General features: G+C 50.0%; 1 protein-coding gene across 2 annotated transcripts in view; it reads right to left on the bottom strand.

Annotated features, from left to right (window-relative positions):
* LRRC25 (leucine rich repeat containing 25) overlaps positions 1-16,726 on the bottom strand; it is a 78,003-nt gene that overhangs the window by 12,726 nt on the left and 48,551 nt on the right. The gene's annotated exons all lie outside the window — the stretch shown is intronic.

The raw sequence follows: 16,726 nt of genomic DNA on the forward strand, positions 1-16,726 counted from the left end.
ACAGTAAGGAGACTTGTATGAGTAAAAAGATTGTTTATTTGGAAAAATGTACTATCTTTACCCCTTGACAGTGACTAACTTGCTATGGCTGTCTGCCTCTACTCGTGGCCCCATAACCAACCCCATAGCACAACACTCTCTCCGAAAAAATTATGAGGCCCATTTAAATGAATGTCCCCACACTCTCCATTACTTTCCTTCCTGGGTCACCTATATTTCTACCCAGCCTTTACTGAACCAGCTTCTTTCCAGATCTGGTCCCAAGTCGGACTGAGCAGTATATGTGATCTTGTCACTAGCACCTCCCTCAAGCCATTCCCTGCCCTACAAACACAACTCCCCCCTAGAAAGTGTTTTCGATACCTCCAGATCACCCACTTTGCCCAGACAATCATAGGCTCATGCTCATCACTTGATAGTTTTAACTGTGTTTGAGGGTATATGCAACTCAGACCCACATGCCCCAGGAATTATATCTCATCTCTACAGTCACCTTACATCCCCTCCAGCTAACCTCCCATCATACACTGCACAGTTGTCCAAGGACCTAGCAATAGATCTAGATGCAGAAGACTGGACACATATATGGGCTAATACAAAGATTTCCTCTCATAATGCAGTCGCATTTAAAGCAAACTATAAGGTCCTGATGCGGTGGTGTTTAGTCCTGGCTAGACTAAATGTTTGCAGAACTACCCTCCAGAATGCTTCAAAGGCTGTGGCGAGAGAGGCAAGCACACTCATATATGGTGGTCGTGCCGGATCGTACAGCAATTTTGGACAACGATATTTCATATGGCCTCTACTTTGCTTCGAGTTACTCTAGACCCTGACCCATCCCTTGCACTATTGAATCATGTCACAGTGGACTGTACTAGAGCCCAGCTTCGTCTCCTCCTCCAACTCATCACAACGGTCAAGCAAATGATAGCTACAGCCTGGAAAACCCTGAAATGAAATGTAACTGAAGTAAAAAAATAGAACCACCAAAGCTATGATACATAGCAAAATTGAGGCTACAATTTTAGACAGAATTCCCCAACACTTCAAAACCTGGTGTCCCTGGGTGGAACATTTTCTACCTTCAGACTTTGACAACCATTTATTAGAGCCTTAGGCCCCCTTCAACATCTTAATCTTGCACTACAAAGTAACAGAGGCCCGTGTGATACCACCCCCTTCCTACCTTCTCTTGCTTCTCTTCTCTCTTCCCTTCCCTTCCCTTGCCTAATCCCGTCCCCTCTTTCCAACTAACCTCCTGTGCAACAGGGGGAAGTTAATGAGGAAATCACTCCACTCCAAATTCCAACACCTGTAACATACTCAGCGCCCCAGGGCTGACCACACAGCACTGGCTGTAATTTTGATACAATATGCATGGTTGTAGGCATGTGTAATACACACAATCAGTTGGCCATTTGCAAGCAATTATCTTCAGCATGCCAGAAGAAAAATAAGTGTGGGGACCTATGTTGGACAGTCACTCAGAGCTACGGTAAACTTGCCATCGCTATGTGTGGTGAATGGGGCAATCTGTGGTAACAGTGCTTGTATCCAGTGGTAATCCTTGTTCCTACAGCTGCTGGCCAGTGTTAAGCTGATGCCTCGTGTCAGACTCAGGGCTTCTGTGCCGTGTAGATGCGCATGCAGTACGCCACCTGATGCCTGTGTGGTATCAGGGGAATTCCCCTACGTAATCGGCTCAGTGTTCATCCATACGGGCATATGTCCCTGCAGTCTGTGATGTTAACATGTTAAGCTACGTTTAGCTGACAGAGCTATGATTGGACGTAGCGAAACGCATTGATGCATGCTTTTGGGTTTAACACTTATTTAATTTATCAAACCAAGTCTGATTCCATCACATCATTTGAAACCGATTGCTCTAACTCAACTCATGATCTTCGAGTTCTACAGCTTAAGTATGAATGAGGCCCTTCACTTCAGAAGAATGGTAATGATACAGAAGGATCTTGGCCTACAGCTGGTACACCTACACTGCTTTGATCAAAATCTTTCTCTCATGTGACCACAGATTTTTCAGCTATGAACCTAATGTTTAAAGTGTATTTCCACGTTTGCAGTCAGATTTGAAAAAAACCTTACAATGTTTGTGTTCCCATTCACACAGCATGCTTATTTTTTTTATTTATTATTTCTTACCTTTTAGATATTTCTCAGGATGATGTAACATGGCTGACTGCAAGGTTTTTTGAACAATGTCAGAGTGAGTAAGTCCCAAGACTGTCCTCAATAACATACAATGCAGGAAGCCTAGCATTGAAACCTTTAAAGTGATATTAAAGGCAGATTAGTTTTTTTTTTAAATATACTATACATCATACTTACCAGCCCTCTGCAGGGATTTTTGCATAGAGCAGCCCTGATCCTCCTCATTCTCAGGTCCCCTGCCAGTGCTCCTGATGCCTCCCTCCTGCCGAATGCACCATAGTAACTGCTTCTGTGCACATCGCTGGATTGAGTTGGGGCGGTTGAGTTGGGGCTCAGGTAAGCATTAGGAGGGCTGGGGGATTGCTGCACACAGAAGGATTTTACCTTCATGCATAGAATGCATGAAGGTAAAAAAAAAAACTTGAGCCTTTACAACCACTTTAACTCTTTGGACAGACATTATTCAAATGTAGTTACAATTTCTAATGAAGATCTGCCTGCACAGTACAGACAGGGTTAATTATGGCACACACAGCTTCTCAGCACCCCCCCCCCCCCCCCCCCCCCCCCCAAACAGAACAAAGCTGGGTTTTTTCCTTGCTAGATAATCCAGAACAGAGCATCTAAAAAGTTGAGCTTCAATGTTTACATTTTTTTTTCTTAATGTGGTATGGGAACATGCAAATATAAAGCAGGTGTTATTCCAATTTGGATGTAAAACTGGAAATACACTATAAAATCCTATCCCCATTTGTATCTGTTGGTTGGTTGTTTGTTTTTTACAATGTTCTAATGAAATCTATTTTGATCCTTTGATTTTTCGTTATTTCTGGAGTTTGGTGTCTTGATTTGTCCTCCTATGTTACTTGGAGCCTGTTTTGGGGAATACATCCTCTCTTCCTTTATAAAGTGTATTTAATTTTAGGATTACTACACTCTAGGGGTGCATATATTTCCTAAGACCTATCTCTCATGAGGGATTTCTCAACAAGCGTGGTCAATAGACATCTGCACCTCCTGAGGATTTGGTTTCTGTAACAGCACTGTCTAAAACGTCTATAATAGATTTCCTAGCTTCCCCATCATGGTATGCTTCATGGATTCTCGCTAACATTTTTGATTTGGGGATATTTATTAAAACTAGAGCGTGCAAAATCTGTTGCAGCTCTGCACAGAATCCAATCAGCTTCCAGGCTTTATTGTCAAAGCCTAATTGAACAAACTGAAGTTAGAAGCTGGTTGACTATCATGCACAGTTTCACCAGATTCTGAGTGGTCTCGTTTTATTACATCCTCACCCCCCCCCCCCCCCCCCCCACTGTTTCTCAGTTTATGTACATTTCCTGCTATACTAAAGGTCATCTCCTTTGAGTATGACAAACCCTGTTCTATTCTCTCTCAAAAGGGATTTTAAGATTTAGTGTCAGAAACCATGAATGAGACTGAGAGAGAAGTACAGTTAAATCACACTTGTTTAATAATAATAATAAAAAAAAGATACAGAGTAAATGTAGTCAAAAGGAATTCAGGAAACGGAATGGATAGTCAGACAAGCCAAAACTTTAGGGAGCCAGAGAACAGCGTAGAACAGCGAGCAGGATCTGGAGCAAGAAGGAATGTCAGCCAAGCAAATGTTTAACAGGAACACAGGAGAGCATCTCTAGAGATGTGACCAAGGCAAAGGCAGAGATCATCTGGACAGGACAGCTTATGTAGGCAAGACTGATGAGCAGGATATCATCAAAAGGTGAGTCACTGTGCAGAGTTATCTGGCAATTAGCCGACAGCTGAGTGGCCAGCTCAGAGAAGGAAGGGCTGAGCCCAGCCCTGACACTAACCCCTCCTCAATGACCCCTCCCCCTCGGAGAACCAGCAGGCATGAGGGGAACACGTCTATGGAAATCACTGAGGTATGCTCTTGGATCTTATCCTCTGAGGAATTCTCTTGGGTCTTATCCTTGGACATACATGGGGCATGTACGTGCGAGGATAAGACCCAAAAGCATTCCTCCGGACCATACCCTTTCCAGTGCACCAGGTAATGTATGCTCCCATGGAACCTACGGGAGTCAACAATGGACTGTACTTCATTCTCATGGTTTTCAACCTGTACAGGGTGAGGATGAGGCACCAAAGTGGTAAAGCAGTTGCAGACCAAAGGTTTTAATAAGGAGACATGAAATACATTTGAGATACGCATATTAGAAGGAAGGTCTAATGCACAAGCCACTGAGTTAATCCTGCGAAGAATACGGAGGTGAAAACTTCAGCGATGGAACACAAAGTGGGAGGTTGCGAGATGACAGCTAGACCCTGTCCCCATCCTTGTAGGAAGATGCAGGCAGGCGTCTGTGCTCAGCATGGAGTCTGTACCTATCCTTAGCATGTTGCAAAGGCTCCTAGACTTGTGCCAAAGTGGAACGAAGACCACAGAGATGCTCCTCTAATTCTCTAAATGTGGAACAAATGAGTCAGGCAACATGGAAGGTTGGAAACCATAGTTCGCCATAAATGGGGACAATCAGGAAGCAAAATTCAAGGTACTATTTTGAGCGAACTCCCCCCACAGTAAGAGGTCGGACCAGTTGTTATGATGGTCAGAAATATAGCAACGTAGGAATTGCTCCAAGGACTAATTGGCCCGTTCTGTGGCCCCATTAGACTGCGGGTGATACGCATAGGAGAAAGCAAGCTGAATTCCCAACTGTGCACAAAAGGCTCGCTAGAATCGGGTCACAAACTGACTACCCCTGTCCGAGACAATCACTTTGGGTAGCCTATGTAAGCGAAAGATCTCCCGAGCAAAAATGGAAGCCAGTTTCTTAGAAGTGGGAAACTTCTTAAGTGGAATACAACGAGACATTTTCGAGAACCAGTCAACCACCATGATAACTGCGTTGCCCTGGGAGTTGGGTAACTCCACAATGAAATCCATAGACAGGTGGGTCTATTGGGTATGGGTTGTAGGAGGCCCACTGGAAGGTGTTGTGGAGTCTTACTCTGAGCACACACAGAACAGGTAGCTATGAAGGCGGTTACATCAGCCCATAGACTAGGCCACCAGAATTGTTGGGAAATGGCCCAAAATATTGATTCTTCTCAGGGTGGCCAGCAGCATCGGCAGAATGCCAAGTCTGGAGCACGGCAGTACAGAGACTCTCTGGGACAAAGCAGCAGTCAAAAGGTTTCTCAGGAGGAGCATGGACCTGAGCAGCAAGAATTTTGTCACCCAAAGGAGAAGTGAGGCTGGTGCGAACCGTAGCCAGAATATGATTAGGAGGAATCACAGGAACCAACTCAATTTTGGAAGTGGAGGAAAATGGTTGTGACAAATTGTCAGCCCTTACATTCTTAGCACCGGGTAAGAATGAGACAATGTAATTGAAACTAGACAAGAAAAAAGCCCATCGTGCCCTTCTTGGAGAGAGGCTTTTAGCCTCAGACAAGAATGTGAGATTCTTATGGTCAGTAAGAATGAGAACAGGCACAGTGGTACCTTCGAGGAGATGTCTCCATTCTTTCAGGGCTAAAATGATCACTAACAGCTCTCTATCACCAATCTCGTAATTGTGCTCCGCAGGTGACAATTTATTGGAAAAGTATCCACAAGGATGCATAGCGCTCTCAGAGGTAGGACGTTGAGACAGAAGGGTGCCAACTTCAGTCTCAGAAGCATCAACCTCAAAGATAAAAGGTAACATAGGATAAGGATGTGCCAACACAGGAGCAGAAACAAAGGCAGCCTTGAGACTCTCAAAGGCCTTAATGGACTCCGGAGACCAACTCTGTGGGTTACCGTCCTTTCTGGTCATATCAGTCAGGGGCTTGACCAGAGATGAGAGGTTATGAATAAACTTCCAATAATAGTTGGCAAAGCCAAGAAAACCCCTCTCAAATCAAGCTTTGTGAAAACCGTTGCTCCCTTGAGGCGGTCAAATAAGTCCCTAATCGGATAGGCATTCTTAATCGTGAAATGATTGAGACCCCTATAATCAATACAAGGTCTCAGTTCACCACACTTCTTCACAAAGAAAAAAACAGCACCAACAGGAGATGAGGATTTATGGATTAAACATTGAGAAAGTGCATCTGCAACATACTCCTCCATGGCCTTATCCTCCAACTCGGCCACGAGGGAGTATGGCACCAGGTCAAAGGTCAATTTGTGCAATCATATGACCAGTGTGGAGGCAAACTACCGTCTTAACCTTTGTCAAAGACATTGTTAAAATCGCAGTACTCCTCAAAAGTATCAAAAAAACATTAGAATATCTATGACTACTGTAGTATAACAACAGCAATAGATTGTCAAAGCTCTTGCTCCATGGGGGGACTAACAATAAGCTAGATCACCTAGATTCTCCCACGAACCCGGGTTGGTCTATTAGGACGCTAAGGAGGGCCAACATATCTCAGAGAGGTTACTTAATTTGTTGCAGCCGTGGAGGGTTCGGCTAACCACTTACTCCAGACTCTGTCACGTTTTTTCGGACAGCCTCTGTGTGCATAGGGGTCTCTGTTAAGGGGTATCACATTGTTAACAAGTAATTTCCATGAGCCTATAGAGGGAGGAGTCTTTTGCTTCCAGCATAGGACAATGGATTTCCTGGCATAGAACAGCAGGAGACCCAAAAGGGTTCTCTCAGCCACTCTGAGCACCAGGTCCTCCACCAATCCCAGCAGGCATATTTTTGAGGAAGGAGCAATACTTAGCAGATCATTCACCTCTGAAAGAATTTGCGACCAGAAACCTGCAATTACCGGGCAGGACCAAAAGATGTGGATATAGTCCCCGGTAGCATGGTCACAACGCCAGAATTCCGGGGAGATAGAAGACCTCCTCTTGTGCACCCGAGCAGGAGTAAGATACGCCCTATGGACAATCTTATATTGAATGAGGCGGTCTCTCAAGGAAACCAGTATCCTAAATGGGAAGTCCCACACATCTTCCCAATCCTCTGAGTCCATATCTGGAACATATTGCTGGGTTTTGGTGGGTTTTTCGGTACAATCAAATTGCAAAATCCGCTCAAGGTCGGACTGCACCATCTGCCCCTGACCTGGAGGGAACTGAGCCCTGAAAGCCTGGGCAACTGTAGATATCTGAATTTGTGCAAGAGCGGGGCATTGTGATGAGACATAAGGTGATCAAAGGAGAATATCGTGAGATCTGCAGTGGTCTGGGATCTTGAGAAAATGCTGTAGGTTGGGATTGTTCCAGAGTGGGGCGTTCGGCGGTCTGAGGATACTTTTCACAGGTCAGACCTTCCCTCCTGGCCCTAAGGGTGGTATGCATGGAAGGGGTTAGGTTGTATGGAGCCTTTGGACCCCACAAAAGGAGAGTTAACAAGGCCTCCGCAGATTGCAACACCGCAGCCTCAGTGGCCCAAGCCGAGTTGGCTCTATCTGGAACAAGCCACCAAAATGCAGTGACCAATTGAGCCACAATGAAGTATTTATGACAGCCCAGGAATGCTAAGCCCCCCTGTGAACAAGGGCACATTAGGGTAGTTAGCTTAAAGCGGGGGGGACATGGGGACCCCAAAGAAAGGAGAAAAATGTTTTGTTTAGTTGGGAAAAGAATGACTTGGGGATCCATTGAGGGGAATTATGAAACAAGTATGTAAATTTGGGAAGGACTTTCATCTTGATGAGATTAACACGACCCAGTAGGGACAGAGTGAGGTTCTCCCACGCTTTCAGCTTGGCTTTAACTGAGTGGATTACTGGAAGTAAGTTCATTGGAATGAAGCCGGTTACATTCCCTGAAATACACACCCCTAAGTAGGTGAACTCGTACACCCATTCTAGCTGAAGACAAGCCGAGACCTCTTTTTTAGCATCAGCATGGATAGCCAGCAGCTGCGACTTTGCCCAATTAACCTTGAGCCCTGTTACCACTGAGAATTCTTCCAGGACTGACAAAGCCCCCTGCAGGGAGGGGCCAGCATCATTCAGGAAGAGGAGGAGGTTGTCCGCATACAAGGCCACCCTCTCCTCCAGCCAGCTCAGCCGTAGACCTTTAATGTGTGGCGAGACACGTAGCGCCTCCGCCACTGGTTCCATGGCAATAGCAAAAAGTGCTGTAAAGAGAGCATTCAACCTGACGTATACCCCTGGAAAGTTCAAAAACAGGAGACAGACGACCCCCCAAGCGAATGGCAGCCGTAGGCGAACGATAAATAGTCTGTAACCAGTGAATGAATACCAGGGGAAATCCCATTCTCCGCAGAAGCTCCCACAGGAAAGGCCACTCAATTGAGTCGAAAGCTTTCTCAATATTGAGAGAGGCAACCACTCTAGTACCCTGATTGTCATAAAATGTGCGTGTACCATGGAGGGTAGGAGAAAGCCCCGTTCCAGGCAGTGTGTAAATAGGGCGGCCAGCCGGGGGGCCAGCGTGTTACTGTGTGCTACATAGAAGTCGGCCGGGAGACCATCTGGTCCCGGAGCTTTGCCAGTAGATAGGGACATTTTGAACATCCTCCATGGTAATTGAAGCAACTAGTTGAGATCTCTCAGAATCCGAGAGCCAGCCAAGGGCTATCGGATCCAGGAGAGATGCCAACCTCCCTGGGTCTAAACCAGAGGGTAATGTGGTGGTATATAAAGTTTGATAAAATCCATTGAAAGCTTGTAGAATAGCCTCTGGGGAGGAGATGGCTTCACCCGCGGGAGAGGTAAGCCATGGCAGCAGTTTGTTGCAACCTGACCGCCCTAATGGCCAAGATATAATGGCCCCTTGTATATGCCTTAAAGGCGTCCCAAACTATCTCCGGAGAGGGTGACCCTTCATTAGAATCCCAGTTATTGCGAAGGGCCAGTGGGGTTTGATTGGCTATGTCAGGTTGGGAAATCCATTGAGCACCCAGACTCCACATAGAGCCACTATGAGAGGCAGAAGTGCGCAGGGTGATCTCAAGGGGGCTGTGGTCAGACAAACCAGTGGGCAAATAAGTAGCTGCCATAACGTCTGACAGTAAAGAGGGATTGGCAAACGTATAGTCAATTTCCACCTCCAGACTTCCGTGACCCCTGCAGATATTGCCCAATTAGACAACTCCCTGGTGAAAGACTTAGGTGGTATGGGTCTATCTAGGTCTGGGGAGAGGATGGCATTAAAATTGCCCAGCAGTACAATTTTGGCAGGACAATAGGGGGCAATCCTCTCCAGTATAGCATATAGAACCTCAGCTTTAAAGGACGGTGGCACATATATGCCAGCAAGGACATACCTGTGCTGCCATAGCGTGAGTACCAGTATCACATACCTACCCAGCGGATCTCTGTGAACCGCCTCTACGACACACGGGAGAGATCGGTGCACTAAAATAGAAACCCCCCTCGCGTATGTCGAGTAAGAGGCATGAAAAGCCTTTTGTACCCAGGGCCTGTTCAGAGCCCTTAGCTTACTGCCCACCAGGTGAGTCTCCTGCAGAACCAGAACAGCTGGATTATATTGTTTGATATATTGAAAAAGAAGCGCCCACCTTAAATTTTGAGTTGAGGCCACACACGATCACGTGATGCCATATTCACAGTGGCCATCATAGATAAAGGAGGTTATTAGTAGTCGAGCAAGTTACACCTGGTGAGCAGCAGTGGAGCAAGAGCGATTATACATCAGAAACAACAGAAACAGAAAGAAAAACCATTCAACCAAATTAAACTTCCCCAAACATCTGGTGCCTACCTGACCAGATCCCAACGCCCCCCAGAACCTCATGGGGGGGGGGGGGGGGGGTCGGGAAGTGGTTAATGCCTAGTAAAAAAAAACAACATTGCCTGAATTAGCAGTTTCAGCCTTTGCGAGTAACACCCTACTACTTCGCCAATACTCCAACATAACTGGGCTTGTAGTTTAATCCCTTAACTTTTATAGCAACAACAAATCGCCTACTTGAGGCTCAAGGTTCCAGGGAGGGTCCCTGTCAGTATCCAGCCTTTAACAGTAGGCGAGTACGGGGGGGACGTAGATCCCGTGCCCATCCGGTGGGGGACCGGATAGTCCACCGATACCCTACGCGGGCATCGTGTCTATGGGACGATGTGTTGGAACTGTCATGCTATAGCTCCAATCACCAAGGATCAAGTCAGAGTAGGTGAGAGCATTGCCCCAAGTGAGGGGGGTCACCCATTGCCCGCCATGGAAGGGACACACAGCGAGACCCCGAGAACAACATGAACCAGTGGATGAGGGACCAGTTTGCCCCCAGGTTGGGGGCCCTCTGGATGACATTCAGGAGAGGAAGGATACGGATCAGTGCAAAGATAGTAGTCAGGTATCTGCCTCTTTGGGGGATTCAAAGAACTTCACCGATCCACCATGTTGAACTCTCAGGTGACTTGGGTAGAGCATGGAGTATTTGATATCTCGTTCCCGGATTGGTCGTCTTCTGACATCACTGAAGGTTTTGCGACGTCTCTGTAAATCCGCGGAGAAGTTAGGATAGAGATGCACCTCTGTATGCTCATAGGGAAGGGTGGGATGTTTGCGGGCCTCACTGAGGATGCGGTCTCGGTCTCTGTAGTTAAGAAACCCCACCAGGAAGGGTCTTAGCGGGGCCCCAGGGTTGCTCCGGCCAGTTGGGACCCTGTGGGCCCTCTCCACCACATATGTCGGGGGACCTCGGGCAGATTCAGGAGTGATTATATATATAATAATTATATATATAATAAGGCCTCCGCAAACTCGGCTGGGCGATCCCCCTCTGGGAGACCCAGGACCCTGACATTATTCCTCCGAAGGCGATTTTCGGCGTCGTCAGATTTGGCCACTGTCAGAAACCATGAAATCACACTTGTTTATTAATAAAAAATAAAGAGGTAAATAGAAAAAAGTGTAGTCAAGCATAGCCAGAGTCCAGTAGCCAGATCGGGTAGTCAGTCAGTCCAAAGTTCATTAACCAGATTGGGTAATCAGCCAGGCCAGAAGTCAGGGATCCAAGGAGAGCAACTGCAAGCAGGATAAGAAGCCAGGAGGGATGTCAGAAAGCCAGTCTTGAAACAAACAGCAGGAGATGGTTCCTTGTGATGTGACCAATGCGAAGGCAAAGGAAAAAGTGGTCTGGAAGGCTTTAAATAGGCAGGCCAGATGAGCATCATCGGGAACAGCTGGTAACCGTGGAAAGAGAAGAGGGCTGGCAATTAGCCGACAGCTGAGCGGCCAGCCCAGAGGAGGAAGGGCTAAGCCAGCCCTGACAGCCACCAAGGATCGGACGGTTCGCTGCAGTGAATGGAGAGCATCGTCATGTTGGCCAGTAAGATCTTCTGTGGTAGAGATCCACGACTCATTCTCAGAGAGTCTGCCCCACAGTGCTCACATACAGACCACTCAGGAGATTATGCCCGGATGGATGTGGGAGCAGGTGACCTCTTGTTCTGCGGATTGCGGGGTCTGAGGATACCGGAGGCCCTGCAGGCCTCAAAATGGCGGCGGGAATAAGGAGCCGGTGTCCAGGACCCTCCAATCACCTCCCGGATCAATGCCCCCCAAGGTAATGCCACAAATGGATGAGGAGGTGGGATGGCGGCTTATTCCGTGGATCGCGGGCCCTGAGCACTGAGGAAGCTGGCTGCTCCGTAGGCCGCAAGATGGTGGCGGCCTCGAATGAAGGGAACTGGCCACAGTTCGGGCGGTGACTCAGTCAGCCGGCCGGGCTCTGCAATTCTTGCTGGGATGGAGGCAGGGGGTGACCAGGAACAGGTATTGCTGTTTTGGGGCTCACTGATGTGTGCTAAATTGCAGGATGGCGACGGATTCCTTCAGGATCAGTAGAGCTCTCAGTCAGCACATCCTTCCTGGTCTACATCCAGACACGCCCAAATCACACTTGTTTAATAATAATAAAAAGGTAAACAGAGTAAACGTAGTCAAAACATAGCCAGAGTGCAGGAACCGTAACGGATAGTCAGACAAGCCAAAATGTCAGGGAGCCAGAGAACAGCGTAGTAGAACAGCAAGCAGGATCTGGAGACAGAAGGAATGTCAGCCAAGCAAGTCTTTAACAGGAACACAGGAGAGCATCCTAGAGATGTGGCCAAGACGAAGGCAGGGATCATCTGGACTGGGCACCTTAAGTAGGCAGGATGAGGGTGAGTCACTGTGGAGAAATAGGAGCTGCCAATTAGCCGACAGCTGAGCGGCCAGCTCACAGAAGGAAGGGCTGAGTTCCGCCTTGACACCAGGTCTCTGCTTGCTGCATGTGTTTCCAACTGCTTACCCCCTCCCCAGCACTGGGCTCTGTGTGAGGAGTGGCTGAGTTATGGGCTTTCTCCCCCCTCAACCAGCTGCCACAGCTGAGTGTAGGGCCGCTGCCTGTGGGCCTATGCAGAACCTGAGACCAGAAACAAAGCCACTGGGACATTACCATGATTGGGAGAAACTGATCAGGAGAACTGAGATTTTTGGGACAACAGACCACCAAGTGTACTGGACCCGACCCGCATACCAGGAGTGGTGACCGGAACAACCAAGTTTAAAGTGGTTCTAAAGGCTCAATGTTTTTACCTTCATGCATGCAAAAAGAGTCAGTGCAGCAGCCCCCCTAATACTTACCTGAGCCCCATTGCGATCCAGTGATGTGCACGAGCGCCTTGCTCGCTGGGGGCTCTGCCTCCTCATTGACTGAGACAGCAGTGGGAGTCATTGGCTCCCATTGCTGTCACTCACAGCCAGTGAGCCAATAAGGAGAGAGAGGAAAGATCTCTGGTGCTGGACATCCACACAGTCCTATGGTGGTAAGAGAAAGACAATCTCAGCCTGGGCTCCCACCAGGCCACTCCCCCAACACATTTTACCTCGCCCCCATGGCTAATCTCTGGGGTGGAGGCCTGGTGGTAGCCCAAACTCAGGTGGTCTCTCACCACCATAGGACTCCATGGATGTGCGGCACCAGGGATCTTTCCTCTCTTCCTTCCAGTGACTACAGGAGCAGGGACGAACACCTTCCATTATGCCGCGTGCACACGATCAAACAAGCGGGTGGAAAAGTCCGGCAAACTCAAGTCCGCCGGACAATCCCCCCGTGTGTAGCCTCCGGCATACTTTTTTGACCCGAAAGTACGGCGGACTTAGAATGCCGTGTTACACTCCAATCTTCCCGGCGGACTCGCCTTTCGGCGGACAATCCGGCCGTGTGTGTGTGCCAGTCCGCCGTACTTTTGAAATGAACAGACTTTTCCCGCCCGGAGAAAAGTCCGCTCATTTTGAGCGTGTCTCCAGGTAGGCGGGGCCCGCGAAGGAGACGCCGCCGGCCCCGCCACCTGGTATGGACTTAAAGGGGAACCCCACCGCCGAAAAAAATCGGCGTGGGGGTCCCCCCAAAGTCCACAACAGACCCTTGTCCGAGCACGCTACCCGGCCGGCCAGGAAAGGAGGGGCGAGCGAGCGCCCCCCCCCCCCCTGAGCCGTACCAGGCCGCGTGCCCTCACGATGTCACAGTCCCGGAGGATGCTGGGACTGTCGCCATGTGACATCAACCCATGTGACATCCACCGAAGACCCCGCCCCTTGTCCCTATATAAGTTGCCGCTTGCCCGGTCCCTGTCATTGTGAGCGGAGGACTCAGCGAGGCAACAACTGAAGAAGAAGAGAAGAACAGATGAACAGAAGGCGGCGGCGGTGGCGACAGAAGACACCCATGTGACATCAACCCATGTGACACCGCCCCTTGTCCCTATATAAGTCACCGCGCAGCGCGTCCCTGGCATTGCGGCCGGAGAGAACGTCGAGTCAACATCTCCAGGAGAAGAAGAAGAAGAAGCAGAAGAAGAACGGAAGGCGGCGGCGGCGACAGAAGACCGGGCCACCGCCTGTAAAAGAGCTATAAGAAGGCGCGGTGGCCCGGCAGAAGAACCGAAGAAGGGGACAAGACCCCCGAAGTCGGAAGAAGAGGCCGGCGGTGAGGAAGAATGCCGGGCTCCTCCGCTAGCAAAAGAGCTACAAGAAGATAGCGGAGGAGTCCGGCGAGAAGACCCCGGAGCTGTGCAATAAACTATTTTATCTTGTGTGTTGTGTTTTTTTTGTACTTTTATTTTACAGGTGAATGGGTAGGGGTACATTGTACCCCATACTCATTCACATAGGGTGGGGGGTCGGTATCCGGGGGCCCCCTTAAGGGGGCTCCCGGATTCCGATAAGCCCCCCGCCCGCAAACCCCAACAACCAACGGCCAGGGTTGTCGGGAAGAGGCCCTTGTCCTCATCAACATGGGGACAAGGTGCTTTGGGGTGGGGGGGCGCGAGGCCCCCCCTTCCCCAAGGCACCCCCCATGTTGAGGTCCGTTCATTTCAAAAGTAGGGCGGATAGTACGGCGGACTTAGTACGCCATATTAGTCCGCTGAAAAAGTGCCGTGTGTGGGCAAGTAGCCCGTTCGGAAAGTCCGACGGACAGTCTGGCGGGAAGTCCGCCAGACTAAGTACGTTGGACAGAAGGCTACGTGTGTACGCAGCTTTACAGGCACTCCTGCAGAGGATGTAGAATAAAGCCGCGTACACACGTAGCCGTCTGTCCGACGTACTTAGTCTGGCGGACTTCCCGCCAGACTGTCCGTCGGACTTTCCGAACGGGCTACTTGCCCACACACGGCACTTTTTCAGTGGACTAATACGGCGTACTAAGTCCGCTGTACTATCCGCCCTACTTTTGAAATGAACGGACTCGCCCACACACGCGGAGGAAAGTCCGCTCATTTCGAGCGCGTCTCCAGGTAGGCGGTGCCCGCGAGGGAGACGTCGCTGGCCCCGCCGCCTGGTATGGACTTAAAGGGGGACCCCAACGCCGAAAGAAATTGGCGTGGGGGTCCCCCCAAAGTCCACAACAGACCCTTGTCCGAGCACGCTACCCGGCCGGCCAGGAAAGGAGGGGCGAGCGAGCCGTACCAGGCCCCCCTACCCCAAAGCACCTTGTCCCCATGTTGATGAGGACAAGGGCCTCTTCCCGACAACCCTGGCCGTTGGTTGTCGGGGTCTGCGGGCGGGAGGCTTATCGGAATCCGGGAGCCCCCTTTAATAAGGGGGCCCCCGGATACCGGCCCCCCACCCTATGTGAATGAGTATGGGGTACAATGTACCCCTACCCATTCACCTGTAAAATAAAGTACAAAAAAAAACACAAGATAAAATAATTTATTGCACAGCTCCGGGGGTCTTCCGTCTTCGGGGGTCTTCTCGCCGGACTCCTCCGCTATCTTCTTGTAGCTCTTTTACTAGCGGAGGCGCCCGGCATTCTTCTTCGTCGCCGCGGCCTCTTCTTCCGACTTCGGGGGTCTTGTCCCCCTCTTCGGTTCTTCTGCCGGGCCACCGCGCCTTCTTATAGCTCTTTTACAGGCGGTGGCCCGGTCTTCTGTCGCCGCCGCCGCCTTCCGTTCTTCTTCTGCTTCTTCTTCTCCTGGAGATGTTGACTCGACGTTCTCTCCGGCCGCAATGCCAGGGACGCGACTTATATAGGGACAAGGGGCGGTGTCACATGGGTTGATGTCACATGGTGACCCCGCCCCCTTACGATGTCACAGTCCCGGAGGATTCTGGGACTGTCGCCATGTGACATCAACCCATGTGACCAACCCATGTGACACAACCCATGTGACACCGCCCCTTGTCCCTATATAAGTCACCGCGCAGCGCGTCCCTGGCATTGCGTCCGGAGAGAACGTTGAGTCAACATCTCCAGGAGAAGAAGAAGAAGCAGAAGAAGAAGAAGAACGGAAGGCGGCGGCGGCGACAGAAGACCGGGCCACCGCCTGTAAAAGAGCTATAAGAAGGCGCGGTGGCCCGGCAGAAGAACCGAAGAGGGGGACAAGACCCCGGAAGAAGAGGCCGCGGCGACGAAGAAGAAATACGGGCTCCTACGCTAGTAAAAGAGCTATAAGAAGATAGCGGAGGAGTCCGGCGAGAAGACCCCCGAAGACGGAAGACCACCGGAGCTGTGCAATAAATTATTTTATCTTGTGTGTTGTGTTTTTTTTTGTACTTTATTTTACAGGTGAATGGGTAGGGGTACATTGTACCCCATACTCATTCACATAGGGTGGGGGGCCGGTATCCGGGGGCCCCCTTATTAAAGGGGGCTCCCGGATTCCGATAAGCCCCCCGCCCGCAGACCCCAACAACCAACGGCCAGGGTTGTCGGGAAGAGGCCCTTGTCCTCATCAACATGGGGACAAGGTGCTTTGGGGTGGGGGGGCCGCGCGCCCCCCCCTTCCCCAAGGCACCCCCCGTGTTGAGGGCACGCGGCCTGGTACGGCTCAGGAGGGGGGGCGCTCGCACGCCCCTCCTTTCCTGGCCGGCCGGGTAGTGTGCTCGGACAAGGGTCTGTTGTGGACTTTGGGGGGACCCCCACGCCGTTTTTTTCGGCGTTGGGGTTCCCCTTTAAGTCCATACCAGGACGTCTCCTTCGTGGGCCCTGCCCACCTGGAGACCCGCTCGAAATTAGCGGACTTTTCTCCAGACGGGAAAAGTCAGTTCATTTCAAAAGTACGGCGGACTGGCATACACACGGCCGGATTGTCCGCCGAAATGCGAGTCCGGCGGGAAGATTGGAGTGTAAAACTA

Source organism: Lithobates pipiens, unplaced genomic scaffold (assembly GCF_037356315.1).
Source record: "Lithobates pipiens isolate NorthernLeopardFrog02 unplaced genomic scaffold, aLitPip1_a1.2 Scaffold_13, whole genome shotgun sequence".
Lineage (NCBI taxonomy): Eukaryota > Metazoa > Chordata > Amphibia > Anura > Ranidae > Lithobates > Lithobates pipiens.